At 47.2% G+C, this 19699-nt stretch overlaps 1 long non-coding RNA gene across 1 annotated transcript in view; it reads left to right on the top strand.

The window, feature by feature from the left end:
* LOC147737117 (uncharacterized) overlaps positions 1-19699 on the top strand; it is an 82289-nt gene that overhangs the window by 33564 nt on the left and 29026 nt on the right. The gene's annotated exons all lie outside the window — the stretch shown is intronic.

Raw genomic sequence — 19699 nt, 5'->3', positions numbered from 1 at the left:
AGGTATACTGACTAATATTACAGTTGAGCTCCAAGCTACGAGACGTGTCTCGCTTCAAAATCGGAGGGTTTTAGATTTTATCTTAGCTGACAGGGGTGGAGCCTGCCATGTCATCGTCAGCAGCAGCTGCTGCGTGTACATACATGTCAGTGCCCCGACTGTAAAATCTGCAATGCAGAAATTGTATAGACTGGCTTCAGAAATTCACAGAGACAATGGTACCTGTTCCCTTTCGGGATGGCTCTGGGGAATATTGACATTATGGGGTTGGAAAATACTCCTTTTCCTGATAGCTATTGCAGGGTTTGTTTTCACATGCTGTCTATGCATAAATTGCCACCCAGCTTGCTGCACGTATTGCATAAGCAGACTCATTCCCAGTGTCTCACTACCAAAAAGTAATAATAAGCACACTCTCATGATGATGCAAGAAATACAGTCAATAATGTTAATCGACGAGGGAGTCTTCGAATATTGATTCCAATTTATGATGTTTGCATTTGCTTTCTTTTCACATTGACTATGGATAGATAACTATATCCTTTTCCCCTTATCATTGTAAAGACCCTACCGGATAGCCAAATAAAGCTAATTAGCATATAATGCTAAAAGGAGGGTCTGTTAGTCTGAAAAATCCCTTGCTATCCTTGAAATGTGCTATATTAGATTAGCATTATATGGCTAAGATAGTTGCCGCTGCCACGTTTGTATGCAACCCGTTGAGTTATTCCCGTAATGTGCAAGTCTCAGTTAGCAAGTGTGACTCCATTTTGTATGTTGTAATCCTTATTTAGACTGCATAGGCTGCACCAGCATTAGGCCCATGTATCCAGAATTGCTTGCCTCAGCTGAACACTGTATTTCACTGTTATTTTCTTTTATGCCCAAGGTTGTTTCTCGACTTGCTAATGAATAAGGTGCTCTCCCTTCAAATACCAAACTGAGCGTGTAGCTCTGCTCCCACGTTTAGAGACGCTGAGGCCCAGTACGATAACCGTGAGTTGCCGATAAGGTGTACCCATCTCGCAAGTAGTAGCGCATCTCTCTGTGCCCCCATTGTTCGGGTCCAGCTCGAGCCAGTACATTTCCATGGTGGGCGGGGTTGGTGATGGCTGGGAAGCTTCTTTACCTACTGTAACCAGTTTGGAAGGCAGTCCACTCAGTAACCATCTTAGGGTTCAGGTCTGACCGGATCTCTCTCTGCCGAGGACTGATAATAAATCCTGTTTATATTCTCTACTGTCTGACCGACTCTTCATTCCTGGGAAGGCATAGCAGGTGGTTCTTAGTAAACCGGGTGGCCCCTAAGGGCCACTTCCTTCAGTTCTGAGGGACAAGAAGTCGTTGAACACCTTCCTGAACTCTCTGATAGTTACTCTGCCACTCTTAACCTCTTCCGCGCTACTGCGTTTTCCCGCTGTGCGCTGGAATTTCAAAAATGCACTGTTTGTGACAAAGCCAGCTCGTCATCCGCGTAGCGCAGGTAACACCCACGACGAGCTGGCTTTGTCATCAGCGCTGAAGGGGTTAATGAATATGTGATCTGCATCAAAAAGTTGGACTTGCACTACCTCACCAAAGTGAATACTTTCCTTGAACGATATCACTTCGGGAGAAGGATGCAATGGCAGGATGAGTCGGTAGAACAGTACATAACTACCTTGCGCAAATTGGCTTCCACGTGCAATTTTGGTGCAGCTTTAGATGAGCTCTTAAGAGATCAGTTCATATTGGGATGAGTCCTCGAAAAAAAGAGAGACGCCCTGTGGCAAAAAGGCACGCCATTGCTTCAAGAAGTGCTGACCATAGCCAAAAGTCACAAGTATTCAAAAGCGTGTGTTAATATTATACGCAAAGACAGTTCCGGTGATAAAAAGGAGAACACTAATGTCAAGGTGGTGGTGGATAGATTTGTTAAACCCAAATCGAGCACCACTTCAAAGCCCTTTAATACAAACAATTTTCAGGGGAAGTGCCTCAGGTGTGGCAACCAGGCCATATGGCCAACTTTAAAGACTGCCCATGCTGGAAGGCCATGTGCAAAATGTGTGAGAGAACTGCAGAAAGGGCACGGGCATAAAAAAGTCAGGGAAGTTGATTTTCATGAAGAAGAATTGGAAGAAATCAATATTCTCCCAGTCACAGGGAATGCTGATGATTGCCCTCAGGAGCTAGTTTTGATCAATGATGCTCCCGTGAACATGCTCTTCGACTCTGGGGCCAAGGTAACGCTAGTCCCCAAAACATTTTATGAGCGTAATCTGCTGGGCAAAGTCACCCTGTTGAAGCCAGACATTAGACCAAAAGGTTAAGGTGGAGTGACTATTGAGTTGCTGGGTTATTTCTGGGGCACAATTGACTTCAAAAGGAGAGTCATCTCTGGTAAAATCTATGTCTTGATGAAAGGGGACTCGCTCATAAGTTGGTTCCATCAATGTGATCTACATATCTGCGTTGATCCCAATGAGATCTGTCTGCCTAAAAGAATTACCACCAATTAGGGTTGTTAGTAATGCTAATCGAGACTGTGTACATAGGATAAAGGTCAAATCTAACGCTGTTCTAAAAACAGCTAAGGAGCTAAGGTCAGGAATGCACGTCTGTTAGTAAGGGAGAGCATGAAAGTTGAATTGGACAATCTCTTAGCCAAGGGAAACCTTCAAGAAGTTGAAGCAACGGAGTGGGCCTCTCCTGTTATGGCCCGCAAAGCCAATGGGGAGGAAAGGCTCTGTGTCGGCTCGAGGGAGCTCAACGAAGCAGTTATTGTTGATCATTGCCCTTTACACAACATAACTAAAATGCTGTGTTCTCTTGAGGGGGCAAGGCATTTTTCATCCTTGGACTTGACCTCTCCCTTTCACCAGGCCAGGCTTCACTCCTCTTCAGAATATTCAGAAAATTCACTCCTCTTCCCTCCTTTGAAACACCCTTTAGTACCTTTAGATTTCTAAGAATGCCTTTTGGACTTACATGATGCTTACCGCACTCTTAGGGCTGACAAGTGCAAATTTTATATCTTAGGGCACATTTTGTCCGCTGCAGGCATCGAATCCAAAGTGTCATTGGTAAATACCCTTTGTAATTTGCACACCCCTTTAAACAAGGAAGAGTTTGTAAAGTTTCTGGGCATAGCTGAATTTTATCAAAAGTTTGTTCCGAACTTTGCAGAGAAAACCTCTTGTTTGAGGTCTCTCCTCCAGAAGCGAAGCACATTTGTTGGGTCCAAGGGCCGTGAGAAAGTGTTTGAGTGCATTAAGCCTTGTCTAGCAAGTTTTGATTCCACATCTTATCTCATGACTGATGCCAGCTCGAAGGGGTTAGGATCACTTCTTTTGCAGATACTTGATAGGGAGGATAAAGCCATTCTTTTCGTCTCTAGGCCCTTGAGAGGTGATGAATGCAACTGTTCTGTTGTGGAGAAAGAAGCTCTGGGTGTTTTCTGGGCGGTACCCAAGCTAAGAAAGGTTTTGTGGGGGAAAAGGTTCAGAAATCTTACTGGCCACAATCCTCTTAGGAAGGTCTTCTCTAAGAAAGACATTGACTTTGTATCCCATAGGATACTGAAGTGGGTTGTGGCTCTACAGTTCTGGCAGACTGTCTGTCAAGACTCGGGGTGAGGAGTGTGAAACGACGGATGATGTTGAGTGGTTTTGAGGTGAATAACTGGATGAAGGAATTAATTTGTGTCTGATTAGTGACGGGTTGATTCCTGAGAGTGAGTACAGTGAACCTCAGATGAACGATTTAGACTTGCAGAAAGTTCTAACCATGGTCACAAGGTGGTTGGTGTGAAAAGAAGGACTGTGAAGAGGTCCTCGAAGGCTTTTGGCAAGTTAGGGAAGATCTGACGGTGGAGGATGGTCTCCTCATGCGCGGTAGTATGTTGGTTGCACCCCTTGCACTAAGGGATAAGCTAGTAAAGAGTGCTCACACCTCGCACATGGGCATTGCCATGCCAAAGGAAAGGATCAAGTAAGCATATTGGTGGCCTGCCATTTCTAAGAATGCCTTTTGGACTGATTTCTGCATCCTCAGTTTTTTAGTGGGCGATGAAGGGCATTCCCGATGGCCTTCGGGGTGTCAAGGTGTACCCAGATGATGTGCTCATCTTTGGTGTGGATCTTGAGGAGCATGATGGGAGGCTGAGGTCAGTATTGAAGAAGTTACATGATGCTTACCGCACTCTTAGGGCTGACAAGTGCATATTTTATACCTTAGGGCACTTTTTGTCCGCTGCAGGCATCGAATCCAAAGTGTCATTGGTAAATACCCTTTGTAATTTGCACACCCCTTTAAACAAGGAAGAGTTTGTAAAGTTTCTGGGCATAGCTGAATTTTATCAAAAGTTTGTTCCGAACTTTGCAGAGAAAACCTCTTGTTTGAGGTCTCTCCTCCAGAAGCGAAGCACATTTGTTGGGTCCAAGAGCTGTGAGAAAGTGTTTGAGTGCATTAAGAAACATCTGAATGAAACACCTTGTCTAGCAAGTTTTGATTCCACATCTTATCTCATGACTGATGCCAGCTCGAAGGGGTTAGGATCACTTCTTTTGCAGATGCTTGATAGGGAGGATAAAGCCATTCTTTTCGTCTCTAGGCCCTTGAGAGGTGATGAATGCAACTGTTCTGTTGTGGAGAAAGAAGCTCTGGGTGTTTTCTGGGCTGTACCCAAGCTAAGAAAGGTTTTGTAGGGGAAAATGTTCAGAAATCCTACTGGCCACAATCCTCTTAGGAAGGTCTTCTCTAAGAAAGACATTGACTTTGTATCCCATAGGATACTGAAGTGGGGTGTGGCTCTACAGTTCTGGCAGACTGTCTGTCAAGACTCGGGGTGAGGAGTGTGAAACGACGGATGATGTTGAGTGGTTTTGAGGTGAATAACTGGATGAAGGAATTAATTTGTGTCTGATTAGTGAAGGGTTGATTACTGAGAGTGAGTACAGTGAACCTCAGATGAACGATTTAGACTTGCAGAAAGTTCTAACCATGGCCACAAGGTGGTTGGTGTGAAAAGAAGGACTGTGAAGAGGTCCTCGAAGGCTTTTGGCAAGTTAGGGAAGATCTGACGGTGGAGGATGGTCTCCTCATGCGCGGTAGTATGTTGGTTGCACCCCTTGCACTAAGGGATAAGCTAGTAAAGAGTGCTCACACCTCGCACATGGGCATTGCCATGCCAAAGGAAAGGATAAAGTAAGCATATTGGTGGCCTGCCATGGATGTACATGTAGAGAGGTTGGTGCGTGAATGTGTTGAATGTGCGTGGTGTGACAGGATATTGAAGTGCAGGATGCAACCCATGGTTATTAGAGAACAGGCTTCTGGTCTGTGGACGGACATTTCAATCAATATTTTGGGACCTGTGAAGTTGAAGACTCTGGATTGCTATTTGATCGTGTGTATTGATATGTTTTCCCTTTGGCCTGATATCAATATTGTTAATTCCGTTGAGTATGGTGTAGTGATTGAGTTTCTAGAGTTTCCCGTTAACACTCTTGTCTGAAAATGGTGTTCAGTTCACATCCTTAGTCATGGAAGAGTTTCTAAGTTCCAGGGGGATGAAGCATAAGAACGTGGCCCTGTACCATCCACAAAGCAATAGTGTGGTGGAAAGATTTGTCAAGGTTCTTAAAGAGACTATGCAACAAGCTGTTGCCTGTGGTGAAAGTTGGGACTGGGCCATTGTTGGACTTGGCCCTTCTGGCAGGTTCACCCCTAAACTTGTTGCTTTTAATTGTGACCTGGTGTTAGATTTTTGGGCTTCTGCGCACTTTCACTGTGTCCCAGTGTAAAGTGCGTGCGCACTCTTGAGTGCGTGTGGTGAGATTGGCCTGCCCTCCCATAGGAATGCAAGGGGAATGTGTGTGTCCATGTTAGTTCCTGATGTGTGGGGAGTGCAGGGTCGAGTTGATATGTGCGGACTCGTGTGATCAACTAGAAGTTGGCAGGTCTGTGTAATAAAGATTAATTGACTGTCTGGCTTGTGATTTGCTGGCTCCAGGAGTCAGGATGAGTCTGCCCCGGTGGTGAATAGAGAGATTGACAGCCAGATGGGTGGGAGGAGTGCACCTGGGACATGAATAAGGCTGGGCCTTCCTTACACAATGCTGGCTTCGTCCCCTGTGGTGTGACTGATGTCCCTAGCCTGACTAGTGAATGGGGAGAGGGGCTGAGAACAACTGTGGTAAATTAAATTTACTTATTACCTCATTTCTGAATTTCTATGCTTAATAAATCATAATTTCTTGTCAATGCAAAGCGAGGAGTCCGTGGTGCTCAAATGAAGGAGGAGGAGACCAATAACTCGAGTTAAGGGGAGCGCTTCCAGCACCAAGCGGGCACAGGAGCAATCTCTCAAGTCCCTCTCTTGAAGTGGGGGTTTATTTTTAACAGCAGAACTCTTTATACAGTCTTGGTCATGAGGCAAAATAGAGGAACAAACAGGTCGTGGCAGATAGAGGAACAAAGATCAGAGCAGAGTGTGAAGAAATGGGGGCGTGTCTTAGGCTTCGTGAGGGGACTTTCGATGTGAAATAGTCTGACAGTTGGAAGGGGGAGGCTTCCTCATTTGGGGTTTGTGCTCGTGCTTCATGTCAGAAACATGAACCATCTTGTGTAAAACAGGAACTATCTTGCTGGTTCTGGGAATTGGCTGAACCACAAGAGTCAAAAAGAGGAACTATCTTGTGTAAAACAGAGACCATCTGCTCTCTGGCTTGCAGTAACTATTTCTTAAAACAGTAATTATCTGCTGGTTCTGGGAATTGGCTGAAGCACAGGAAGGGGTTGTCAATGAACTAAGATGCCAGGTGCAGGGTGTCTTACAGTTAAGAACAGGAACTATCTGCTGCTGGTTCCCAGAATTGGCAGAACCACAGAAATGTGTGTGTTCACAGTGTACAACCTTGTGCTTCCTCTATTAGTTGGTGTGGTTTCAGGGCCTAACCTCGTGCTTCCTCTTTCAGTTGGGGGTGGTCACAGGGCAGTTGGTGTGACAGGCTGAGTTACCAACAATGGACAGGATGTGGCTGAGTCTCTGGCACAACTGGGGGAAGGCACACAGGCAGGCTTCTTGGAATTGGCTCGACCACAAGGAGCAGGGGGTTGTGCAAGATTCAATGGGGATGTGAAGGACAGTTTTCAGACAAGTTGCTGAGAGCATGTCACACACAAAATGGGTGCTGGTCTGAATGAGAAAAATGGCTGTCAGGCAGAAACAGGGAAATGATGGGGCACAATCGTCAATTTTATTTCCACATTCCCTCCTTGCCCCAGAGTGTACCTACATTATATCTCAATTTGCATGAGATCATCTATACATTCTTGTAGCATAATTCTTTCCCTTTCTCTCTGCTGGACAAGTGGTTTAGGAATGCAGTTTGCAGCGCATAGACCGCACAGGGCAGGACCACATTGGATGCAAAGGCAGCATCCAGTTATTATCAGGAATATTATACCTGCTGCTGACAGCAGTTGCCATCCCCAGGACGATATTATCTTCCAGAACCAGTCGGACCACGTCCAAGTGCCAGGTTCTTGATGTAAACTTACGGCTATCTTGTGTAATTTTGTTATGGCCGTGTATACAGATGGGGAATTATCAGGAATAAATATACAGCAGCTAGAGCCTATAATTTTACAGGCTCCGCCTCTGTCAGCCAGGATGATGTCAAGGACAAGGCGATTTTGGAGAGTAACCAATCGTATGGCAGACTGCTCCTGGGTTAAACTCCCCAGGGCAGACGCCGTCTGGTTTACAACAGCCTCTAAGGTCCTTGTCAACCTGCGTATAAGCTTGCTGTTCTATACAGGGCCAACAAAGAAGAAGAACCCTTTGTTAAAATCTGCATACTGTTCCCATGAGGTTTCCGTTTGGTCAACCAAGGAGGTATCGATCGTTCTTTTATGTCTGACATGGGGCACTAGGAGGTCTCGGTGGTAAGTGGATGGGGCCACAAAGACAGGGGGTAACAGGAATGCTATATAGCAAGTTCCCCCCCAGTTCAAAGGCAGCTGCACATAGGCCGTTTGGCCACAGACGAAATAAGTATGGCGAGATGCTAGAAATGAGGACTTTCCTCTGTCTTCAAAACTTATAGTGGTATGACAGTCACTGTGTCCTAATGGAACAGATTCAGAAAAGGGGGTGGTGATGAACAGAGTGTCTGAATTAAGCAGACCACTCTTACCCAGTCCAAAGATCAGGGCTTGATCCATCCCCGTTTTTTAGCTCACTGCACCATCCCAGCTCAGAACTTGGCTATATGCAAATTAGTCTGACCCTGGCCCAGTGCATCATGGGAACAGGGCAGACCAAACTACCAAGCCAATTCTTATACTGGGAAGGAAACAAGCTACCGGGGACCGGTTTCTAGCATTTCAGCCGTCTTCGGCCCGGCTTGCTTGAATCCTGATGGTGCAATGAGCTAGGGACTCACATCTGAGTATACCCTTCCACGCTTATGGTGGACAAAAATGATTCAGAAAAGGGGGTGGTGATGAACAGAGTGTCTGAATTAAGCAGACCACTCTTACCCAGTCCAAAGATCAGGGCTTGATCCATCACCATTTTTTAGCTCACTGCACCATCCCAGCTCAGAACTTGGATATATGCAAATTAGTCTGACCCTGGCCCAGTGCATTATGGGAACAGGGCAGACCAAACTACCAAGCCAATTCTTATACTGGGAAGGAAACAAGCTACCGGGGACCGGTTTCTGGCATTTCAGCCGTCTTCGGCCCGGCTTGCTTGAATCCTGATGGTGCAATGAGCTAGGGACTCACATCTGAGTATACCCTTCCACGCTTATGGTGGACAAAAATGATTCAGAAAAGGGGGTGGTGATGAACAGAGTGTCTGAATTAAGCAGACCACTCTTACCCAGTCCAAAGATCAGGGCTTGATCCATCACCGTTTTTTAGCTCACTGCACCATCCCAGCTCAGAACTTGGCTATATGCAAATTAGTCTGACCCTGGCCCAGTGCATCATGGGAACAGGGCAGACCAAACTACCAAGCCAATTCTTATACTGGGAAGGAAACAAGCTACCGGGGACCGGTTTCTGGCATTTCAGCCGTCTTCAGCCCGGCTTGCTTGAATCCTGATAGTGCAATGAGCTAGGGACTCACATCTGAGTATATCCTTCCACGCTTATGGTGGACAAAAATGATTCAGAAAAGGGGGTGGTGATGAACAGAGTGTCTGAATTAAGCAGACCACTCTTACCCAGTCCAAAGATCAGGGCTTGATCCATCACCGTTTTTTAGCTCACTGCACCATCCCAGCTCAGAACTTGGCTATATGCAAATTAGTCTGACCCTTGCCCAGTGCATCATGGGAACAGGGCAGAACAAACTACCAAGCCAATTCTTATACTGGGAAGGAAACAAGCTACCGGGGACCGGTTTCTGGCATTTCAGCCGTCTTCGGCCCGGCTTGCTTGAATCCTGATGGTGCAATGAGCTAGGGACTCACATCTGAGTATACCCTTCCACGCTTATGGTGGACAAAAATGATTCAGAAAAGGGGGTGGTGATGAACAGAGTGTCTGAATTAAGCAGACCACTCTTACCCAGTCCAAAGATCAGGGCTTGATCCATCACCGTTTTTAGCTCACTGCACCATCCCAGCTCAGAACTTGGCTATATGCAAATTAGTCTGACCCTGGCCCAGTGCATCATGGGAACAGGGCAGACCAAACTACCAAGCCAATTCTTATACTGGGAAGGAAACAAGCTACCGGGGACCGGTTTCTGGCATTTCAGCCGTCTTCGGCCCGGCTTGCTTGAATCCTGATGGTGCAATGAGATAGGGACTCACATCTGAGTATACCCTTCCACGCTTATGGTGAACAAAAATGATTCAGAAAAGGGGGTGGTGATGAACAGAGTGTCTGAATTAAGCAGACCACTCTTACCCAGTCCAAAGATCAGGGCTTGATCCATCACTCTGTTCATCACCACCCCCTTTTTGAATCGTTTTGGCCACCACAAGTGTGGCAGGGTATACTCAGACATGAGTCCCTTGGTCACTGCACCACCAGGATTCAAGCAAGCCGGGCCGACGACGGCTGAAATGCCAGAAACCGGTCCCCGGAAGCTTGTCTCCTTTCCGGTGAAGAATTGGCTTGGTAGTTTGGTCTGCACTGTTCCCATGAGGCACTGGGTCAGACTAATTTGCATATAGCCAGGTTCTGAACTGGGGTGATGCAGTGAGCTAAATAACGGTGATGGATCAAGCCCTGATCTCTTGACTGGGTAAGAGTGGTTTGCTTTATTCAGACACTCTGTTCATCACCACCCCTTTTTTGAATCGTTTTTGGCCACCACAAGTGTGGCAGGGTATACTCAGACATGAGTCCCTTGGTCACTGCACCACCAGGATTCAAGCAAGCCGGGCCGACGACGGCTGAAATGCCAGAAACCGGTCCCCGGAAGCTTGTCTCCTTTCCGGTGAAGAATTGGCTTGGTACTTTGGTCTGCCCTGTTCCCATGAGGCACTGGGTCAGACTAATTTGCATATAGCCAGGTTCTGAACTGGGGTGATGCAGTGAGCTAAATAACGGTGATGGATCAAGCCCTGATCTCTTGACTGGGTAAGAGTGGTCTGCTTAATTCAGACACTCTGTTCATCACCACCCCCTTTTTGAATCGTTTTTGGCCACCACAAGTGTGGCAGGGTATACTCAGACATGAGTCCCTTGGTCACTGCACCACCAGGATTCAAGCAAGCCGGGCCGACGACGGCTGAAATGCCAGAAACCGGTCCCCGGAAGCTTGTCTCCTTTCCGGTGAAGAATTGGCTTGGTAGTTTGGTCTTCCCTGTTCCCATGAGGCACTGGGTCAGACTAATTTGCATATAGCCAGGTTCTGAACTGGGGTGATGCAGTGAGCTAAATAACGGTGATGGATCAAGCCCTGACATCTTGACTGGGTAAGAGTGGTCTGCTTAATTCAGACACTCTGTTCATCACCACCCCTTTTTTGAATCGTTTTTGGCCACCACAAGTGTGGGAGGGTATACTCAGACATGAGTCCCTTGGTCACTGCACCACCAGGATTCAAGCAAGCCGGGCCGACGACGGCTGAAATGCCAGAAACCGGTCCCCGGAAGCTTGTCTCCTTTCCGGTGAAGAATTGGCTTGGTAGTTTGGTCTGCCCTGTTCCCATGAGGCACTGGGTCAGACTAATTTGCATATAGCCAGGTTCTGAACTGGGGTGATGCAGTGAGCTAAATACCGGTGATGGATCAAGCCCTGATCGCTTGACTGGGTAAGAGTGGTCTGCTTAATTCAGACACTCTGTTCATCACCACCCCCTTTTTGAATCGCTAATGGAACAGAGCCATTTTTCTGGATGCACAGGTGTCCTTTTACTGGTGAGACCGAGATGGAAGGGGGACCAGCATTCTTTTTAGGTTTGGTATTTAACATCTTGTAGGACATGGTCATGTTCCCTTGCTTGTATTCTTCACTTTCTAGGACTGTACCTATCGCCTGAGGATTTACATCCTCATTTGGGTAACAGGCAGCATTGAGTACCTTGTTTAAATCCCCCCAAGGCCACCCATTCTTGCATGAATTATTTCTGTCAGGGCAGGAGGTGGGGGTAGTATCGTCAGCTGTTATTAGGGCGAACCAGGCTTCACAAGTTCCATTATAAGAGAATGGGAAAGGAAAAAGAGGCATCCCTCCCTTTTTCTGATGAGGTGGGATGCGGCCACATATCCAACAATTGGTACTATTACTGGCCTGCTGAGTGTGGTGTAGCATCTGTATGAAGGTATTGTTTCGCAAGGCTAGTCTATGGGCTTGTTCATGAGGGGGTAGGTCGTGATAGGTGTGTTCCTGAGTGCTGTTGGGTGTATGAGAGGTGTGTTGTGTTGTAGGAAAAACAGTGTGGAGAATCCAACCAAGACACGTCATAACTGCCATGAGGAAAAATAATACTGTCAAACATATAATAGGACTATTATGTCTTTTTCTAGAGTTCATTTTTTCTTTCTCCCACATAGTCAAGGTGTTAAAATCCATTCGCATGCTCCAACCGCTTCACCACTGGACCGACGCCCAATGGACTTAATTAGCCAGAGTCCGAATGGCAGACCTTAACTTTGATTTGTAGTCCTGTTGTGGGGTTAGTTCCAAAGGCAATAAAGATTGTTCAGTCACAATGTCAGTGGGATTGGCAGGGCCATCAGCAACAGTGTCTTTTTGTCCAAAATGTTTCCGGCAGTGGCTTGCGTGGAGCCAGCCCTTCCTGCCCTCGACCTTCACTGCTGTCCGTGTTGTTAGTAGTACGAGTCTTGGCTTCTTCCACCTGGGCTGGAGGGGACTGGTCCGGTCGAAGTTCCTCACGAGGAACCAGTCCCCGGGTCGGACGGCGTGTTCTTCCGGGTTGGTTTTGTCAGGGAAGGTGGCAGCAACCTGAGAACGACAAGAGTGGAGTGCAGACATCAAGGAAGCCAGGTAGTCAGTCAGCATAGTACTGTCAACATCAGTTATTCTTTTAGGCCTTGGCGTACCCCACATATTTGGTGGTCTGCCAAAGACCACTTCATATGGAGATAAGCCAGTTCTGGAATGGGCTACCATACGCATGTAGAAGAGGGCAACCGGTAAGGCTACCATCCAGTCCACGCCTTTGTCTGTACATATCTTGGCCAATTTTGTCTTCAATGTTTGGTTGTGTCTTTCTACTAGACCTGCTGCCTGAGGATGTCTTACACAGTGAAACTTCCAAGTGTACCCTAACAGAAGACACACTTGCTTCATGAGTTCAGAGGAAAAAGGTTGGCCGTTATCTGAGTAGATGACACAGGGCAACCCATACCTTGGGAAAAACTCTCTAACTAATTGTTTAGCAGTTGTCGTTGCAGTTTAATCTGGGAAGGGATAGGCTTCTGTCCATCTGGTCAGAGTACACACTACAACTAGCACATACTTGTGACCTCTACACCTCTCCATCTGGATATAGTCCATCTGGAGAACTTCAAATGGATGGTCAGGGGGTTGGAATCCTCCCTGTTCCACCTTTGTGCCTTTTCCTGTGTTGAACTGATTACAAATCATGCACGTTTTAACTTTTTGTTTGGCTGCAGTTCTCAAATGTTTGTTGTGCCATATATTCTGTATGCTGTCTAACATTGCTTTTTCTCCCAGATGCGCTGGTCCATGTATGGTGTTTACCATAACCTGTACCATGGCATCCGGTAGAAACCATACTGCTCTTTCAGGTGTCATCCAGCCTTGATCTGTAAGGACCCCTCCTTTTTCCTTCCATTCTAGCAGTTCCTGTGGTGTGGCGGTACTTTGGACATCCTTGATGTCAGAAAAGGGGTCTCGTATTGTATATTGGCGGTGTGGTATACTTAATTCTGTGTTTGCTGCTAACTTGGCTGCACTGTCTGCAGAATCATTTCCTTTTGATATTTCATCTGTTCCTTTTCTGTGCGCTTTACATTTTAGCACTGCGATTTTCTCTGGTAACTGACTGGCCTCTAAGAGGGCAGTGATGAGTGTAGCATGCTGTATTCTGGACCCATGTGATGTGAGAAATCCTCTCTCTTTCCACAATGTACCGAAGTTGTGTACAACTCCGAAGGCATATTGTGAATCAGTGTAGATGTTAACTGAATTTCCTTTTGCTAAGTGACATGCTCGTGTTAGGGCTATGAGTTCTGCTGCCTGTGCCGACAGTATCTCTATCTTGTGTGCTTCTAAAGTGTCTGTACCATTAGTGACGGCATAGGCTGCTGCTAATTCTCCTGTGGGGAGTCTCATACATGAACCATCAACAAAGAGTGTCATTTCTGCCTTAGCAAGGGGAGTATCTTGTAAATCTGGTCTTGGTTTGGTCACTAAATCAATTATGTCAATACAATCGTGAATTTCTTCAGTAGGAGAGGTCAGTGGAAACAGTGTTGCTGGGTTTAAAATGTTGCAGCGTCTAATCTCAATGTGTGGCTGAAAAAGTGTCATCTCATATCCGGTGAGTCTGGCTATTGTCAGATGCTGTGTTTGTGTTCTGTTTAACAGAAGTTCTACAGCGTGTGGGACCTGAACTATCAGATGATGTCCCAATACAATAGAATTGCTTTGTCTAATAGCTTGTGCAGTAGCTGCTACTGATTTTAGACATGCAGGCAATGCTTGTGCTACTGGATCTAATGTGCTTGAAAAATAACCACATGGTTTATGTTTGTCTGCTTGAAGTTGGGTCAGAACTGATAGTGCTGTACCTGAGTTTTCTGTTACAAATAATGTAAAATCTTTGGTGTAATTAGGTGTTGCCAGCACTGGGGCTTGACACATAGCTTTTTTAAGAGACTGAAAGGCTTGTGTGTGTTCATCTGTCCAGGGTAATTGTGGAGTAGCGCCAGCTTCGAGTGTTGTCAGCTGCACTAACGGTTTGGAAATGAGTGCAAATTGTGGGATCCACTGTCTACAATATGAGGTGAGACCAACAAAGGCTCGAACTTGTTTCTGTGTTGTTGGTTGTGGTATTTGTAGTATGAGCTGGATGCGTTCCTGTGAAAGCTGCCTACCCTCCTTTGACAGCAAGTGCCCTAAGTATGCCACTTGCTGTAAACAAAATTGGAGCTTACCAGGGGAAACTTTATGGCCATTTGCAGCTAGGAATTCTAGTACTAGTAGTGATGCTTCAGCACATGCTGCGTCAGATCTGGCCGTAATGAGGATATCATCAACATATTGTAGAATGGCTGTATCCGTGGGCATTTGAACAGTATCTAGTTGTCTTTTTAATGCTTGGCTATATACGCTTGGACTCTCTGTGAAACCTTGAGGAGCTCTTGTGAATTGGAAACTTCGTCCTTGTAAGGAGAAGCCAAAAAGGTATTGACTGTCTGGATGAATAGGTATGCTAAAGAATGCGTTTTTCAAGTCAATGACGGAAAAATGCGTTGCTTCCGCATTTATGGCTGTGAGTAGGGTAGAGATGTCTGGAACCACAGGGTGTTGTGGAACAACACATTTATTGAGCTCTCTCAAATCCACCACTAGTCTGTAGACAGGTGGTGTTCCTGGTTCCACTTTTTTATGGACTGGTAAAACAGGGGAATTGCAAATGTTAGAAGTTGTTTCCTTAATCACACCTGACTGTATTAGGTCCTGAATAATCAACATTAATGCTTGTTCAGCCTGAGGTGGAATTTTGTATTGCCTTATGCGTGGTAGTTGGGCTCCCTCTTTCAGTGTAACCTTGTGAGGTGTTATTTCCAAAGATCCTACTGTGGAGGAATCAGTGGCCCAAAGGGTGTGTGGCAAATCTTTCAAACGCTCGTCTAATTCTTTACTTGTGTAGTCGCCCTTGAAATCTCACAGAAATAGTCTGACATCTGTAGGTGAGCAAACAATGACAGCTCCTAATTCTTTCAATGTTTTTATACCAAGCAAATTTTCTGGACATGATTTTGTCAATATAAGATCTGTAGTTGTCGTGAGGGGACCAACCTGCAAGGGCAGTGGTTTTGACGTGGCGTTTGTCACAGGTTGTCCCGAGAAACCCAGAGAAATACTTTTTGAACCCGAGAGAGGAGCCTCTGGGACCTCTTGATGGCTTATTGTTGTTTTACTGGCCCCAGTGTCTAGTAGAAATTTCCTATCTTCCCCAAGAAGTCGGACCTCTATAAATGGACCTGTCTGATCTACTGGAATGGGGATTAGGGACAGTTTGTCATCTTCTCTCTCTAGGCAACATCATGAGAAATCTGGGTAATATTCAGTGTAGTCGCTGTCTATATTGTTCATTTGGGCCATTTGTGTTGTCGGTGGAACTGAAGGTGTTGAACTGTCTTGGGAAACATTCTTTTTTTGCTGATATGGGCATGGCTGGGTCTTACCAGTAGCCAAATTGTGCTTTAAGACTGGGCAATCTTTAACGAAGTGTCCCATCTTCTTGCAATAATTACAAGTGCTTTTTAAATTTGTCTGGCTACTTGGTGTCTGTTGACGCTGGGGTGCAGTTTGGGCTACTAATGCTTTCATCTTTGTGTCTTTCATGCGTTTCTTATCATTTTCTTCTTCATCCCTAATGCGATTCTGGTGATATTGTAGCATTTGTAACACCTGTGGAGGTGTATGTGCTTGCCAGGTACTTTCTACTTTTAGTACTCTGTCCTTAATGGCTGGCAAGGCGTTATCTACTAATTTGGAAACAAACAGATGCGGGTAAGCTTCACTTGCCGCTATTTACCGCAAAACATTTTTCAAGTCTGGTGTAATAATCTCCTATGTCTTCACCATGTTTTAGTTTGCAGGAGGAAATGGCATCCCAGTCCTCCTTTTTTACTGTTAGTAACTGTGGTAGCACCTTTAAAATAGTGCCAGGAAGTGCTTTAAGTCTGTCTCCTATACCTTGACCTGCTACTCTAGTATTTTCGTCATTCTGAAGTTCAGTCCATCTAATGTGTTCACCTGCTACTTCCCAATCCTTTTCTCTTAGTTTGTCATATATACCTGATGGCAACAATAATTTCAGAATTGCTGTGATATCAGAAAGAGTATATGTTCCCATCATTAATACATCTCCTAATTCCTTAAATAATCCAGCAGGATCCTTTGAGTGGGAGGGAACCATCTCTTTCATCCTTAGTAACTCAAGTTTTGTCAAGGGTACATAAATGAAGACGCGTTGTAGCGCTCCATTTGTGTCAGCTCTGGGGTGGACCTCTCTCATGGGGAACTGGCGTGTTTGAGGAAGTCTATTAGTTGATCCACACGTATTATGGGGAGATCTATATCCAGTCACTTTCTGGTATTTCTGTCTGAAATCTATAAATGTGTTGAGAAAAACTGAACTATTGTGGAGGAACATGTTATCAGCGCAGTCAGACAGAAAATCTTTGAGTCTTGGATCAAGTTTAAAATGAGTGTCATTGAGTGTGATGAGATGTTGTACCATGTAGAGACTTGCTAATCTTTGATGTGAGCGTGGTAATGCTAGAAAAAGCTGGGCTATGAGATCATTGTCATATATCTTATATTGAGAGACCCATAGGGTCGCAGTTCTGGCTATTTCCTCCTCCTCCGGTATAAGCGGAGGTTCCTGGTCTAACCAGTAGTCTAATGCATTTGATGTATTTTCAAATAACTCATCTGGAGATGACCGTTGTTGGACTTGGCCCGCAGGGCAGGTTCACCCCTAGACTTTTTGCCTTATTTGTGACCCTGTGTTAGTGATTTTTGGGTCTCTGCGCACTTTCCCCTGAGTCCCAGAGTGAAAGTGCGTGCGTGTAGTATGGCTGGCCTGCCCTCCCATAGGAATGCATGGGGAATGTGTGTATCCCTGGTAGTTCCTGATGCGTGGGGAGTGCAGGCTCGAGTTTGGTATGCCTGAACTCGTGAGAGTGAATGCTGCAAGATGGTGTCTGTGGCATGTATGTGTCTAGTTGGGAAGTGCTACTTCTGGACATTGAGATATGTGTGCAGTGAGGGTGCTGGAGCGTGATTGGCTGGAGCTGGCTGGCATGCCAGGCTCCAGGAAGTCTGGATGGGTCTGCCCGGTGGTGAGTGGGAGATTAGCATGAGTGATGTGTGGGAGGAGTGTACCTGTGTCCTGGATGGGCTGGGTTTTCCCCACACAATGCTGGCTCCGCCCCCCTGTGGTGTGTCTAATGACCCTAGCCTCCCCAGTGAAAGGAATGGGTGGTTGGGCCATCAAGAGTGCTCCAGAACCAGCTGCGACTGGTTTTCCCCCCACCCTGCACATTGTAACAAAGGAATTTACAGTATAAGAAGGGGCTGTGTCCCCTTGGAAAATGTTCTACTTTGGAATCCTGCCAGAGGGGGCTTTTGCCGCTGCTGGGGCCAGAAGGACCGCCACTGGGGGAGTCTCCCTGCCTGGAGACCCAGTGTGCTGGCTCTGGCCCAGCCTTGCCCCCCCTGCCTGCCTCCAGCCCTGCTGGAGCCCTGTCCTGTCCTCCAGTGCTGGGGAGCACTGAGGACTTCGTTGCCTGCAGCCTGAGAGCGCTGCTCTCTGCCCTTCAGCGCTGGAAGCGCTGAGATCGCCTGCCTAGCGCTTGGAGAGCGCTGGATTGTGCCCGAGCGCTGTGAGCGCTACATTTCGCCCGCCCTGTGTGGTGGTTTGACGGCGCGGGTGCCACCCCGCTCATTGCCGTATTGTTTTGCCGGTTTTGGATCGATCTACGAGGGAGCCCACTCCTCGGATCATCTGGGAGCCCGCCTGCCTGCCTAAAGCGAGCCGCCACGCTGCCCGCGGCGACCCGGAAGTAGTGAGGAGGCCCGGCCAATCACAGCGCGGCCCAGGAAAGGCCGACCGGAAGTCCCGCCTCCCTCGCCGAGCCGCGAGAGAGCCTGCCGAGGCTCCCCGAGAGGAAAGGAGACCCCCGGGACCAGCGGGAGAGACCCGCCGCCGCTGGAGAGCCCAGCGCTAGACCGGTGAGTGCCGGTGCCTGCAGAGGAGGGGGGGGAGCGTCGGGACACATTGCCGGTGTCCGCCCAGCCCCCTCTCTGTAGCGCGACCTCGCGCCTGGGTGTTTTGAGCCTGAGGGCTCAGGGGGCATTTCCTTATGTCACGAGCCCTGAGAGGCTCTGAGCGCCCCACGTTCACGTCGAGTCCCCAGAGGGGGGACTCCCAAAGAGAAGCGCCCGTGCGTTTTGAGCCTGAGGGCTCAGGGAGCATCTCCGCGTTTTGGAGCCACGGGGTGCCCCGGGGGCACCAGTTGATTTAGAGCCCAGCGTGGCTCTTGGCGAACATCATTGCTTTGGGTCCCCAGAGCGAGGGACCCCCCAGCCCAGCAAGGCTGCACCTGTTCGCTGCTGGAGCCCTGAGAAGCTCAGCAGCCCCCCCTCACTGGTGAGAGAGCCTAAGAGAGGCTCACCAGTGCCACAGTGGTGGTTCTTTGAGCCCAGAGAGGCTCCAACTTTGTGCTAACTTTCCCTGCTCCAGTTGCCCAGCACTTTGTGGGCAACTGCCACGTTTAGGCCCTGACATTGGGACACCGGGACCGTCACAGGTGGTGACTTGTGAGTTTGGCGCAATTGTTATTGATTTTTCACCTCTGAATGCTACTGCATCATGTGTTTTGCTTTTACATCCCTACAGGTAGTGTGACATGTAGGTGGTTGTTTTCTCCCTAGTACAGGTGGTGCTAGAGAGGTCCTGTTACCAGTGATTACTGGTTGTATGCTCTACTTTTATATATTGTGCTACAGTAATTGTTTCTAAAAGTGCTGATACCCTTGACAGTGGTCCAGGTGGCCCTGTCCTGTACAAATATCCCTTGTAAATTCCGCCCGTGCCTGATTGGCACAGTGTAATAAGATGTGTGTTTTATCTGATGTATATTTATTATAATACAAAGGCTATTTTTACATAACCTTGTGTGGAGTGTTTCCTTTGTGGTGGGCCTTGGTTGTTGTTGCTGGGGTGCGTGCGCAAATACTTAACTTACATCGCCTCCAAGTTTAGCCTTGACTGCTCGCGCCACGTTACCTAGAGGGCGAGTGGGGGTTGCCTTGGTGTGTGACTCCCTTGCCCTGACACTTAGAACTGGCGATCCCTGACTGACCTCGACGCGAGTCTTGGCCGGCCAGGGTCCCGTTTCCAACATTGGCGGCAAGCGGTGAGGATAAGAATTTGTGTTTGCGTTGTACCACAGTAGCAACTGGCCACTACAAAGCTCTGCATTTTAGATAACCACATTTTTGGGGATTATTGTGT

The sequence above is a fragment of the Lissotriton vulgaris genome, chromosome 1_1, assembly GCF_964263255.1.
Source record: "Lissotriton vulgaris chromosome 1_1, aLisVul1.2, whole genome shotgun sequence".
Taxonomy (NCBI): Eukaryota; Metazoa; Chordata; class Amphibia; order Caudata; family Salamandridae; genus Lissotriton; species Lissotriton vulgaris.
The sequence above is the reverse complement of the archived record's forward strand: the minus strand, read 5'-3'. Positions and strand labels throughout refer to the sequence as shown.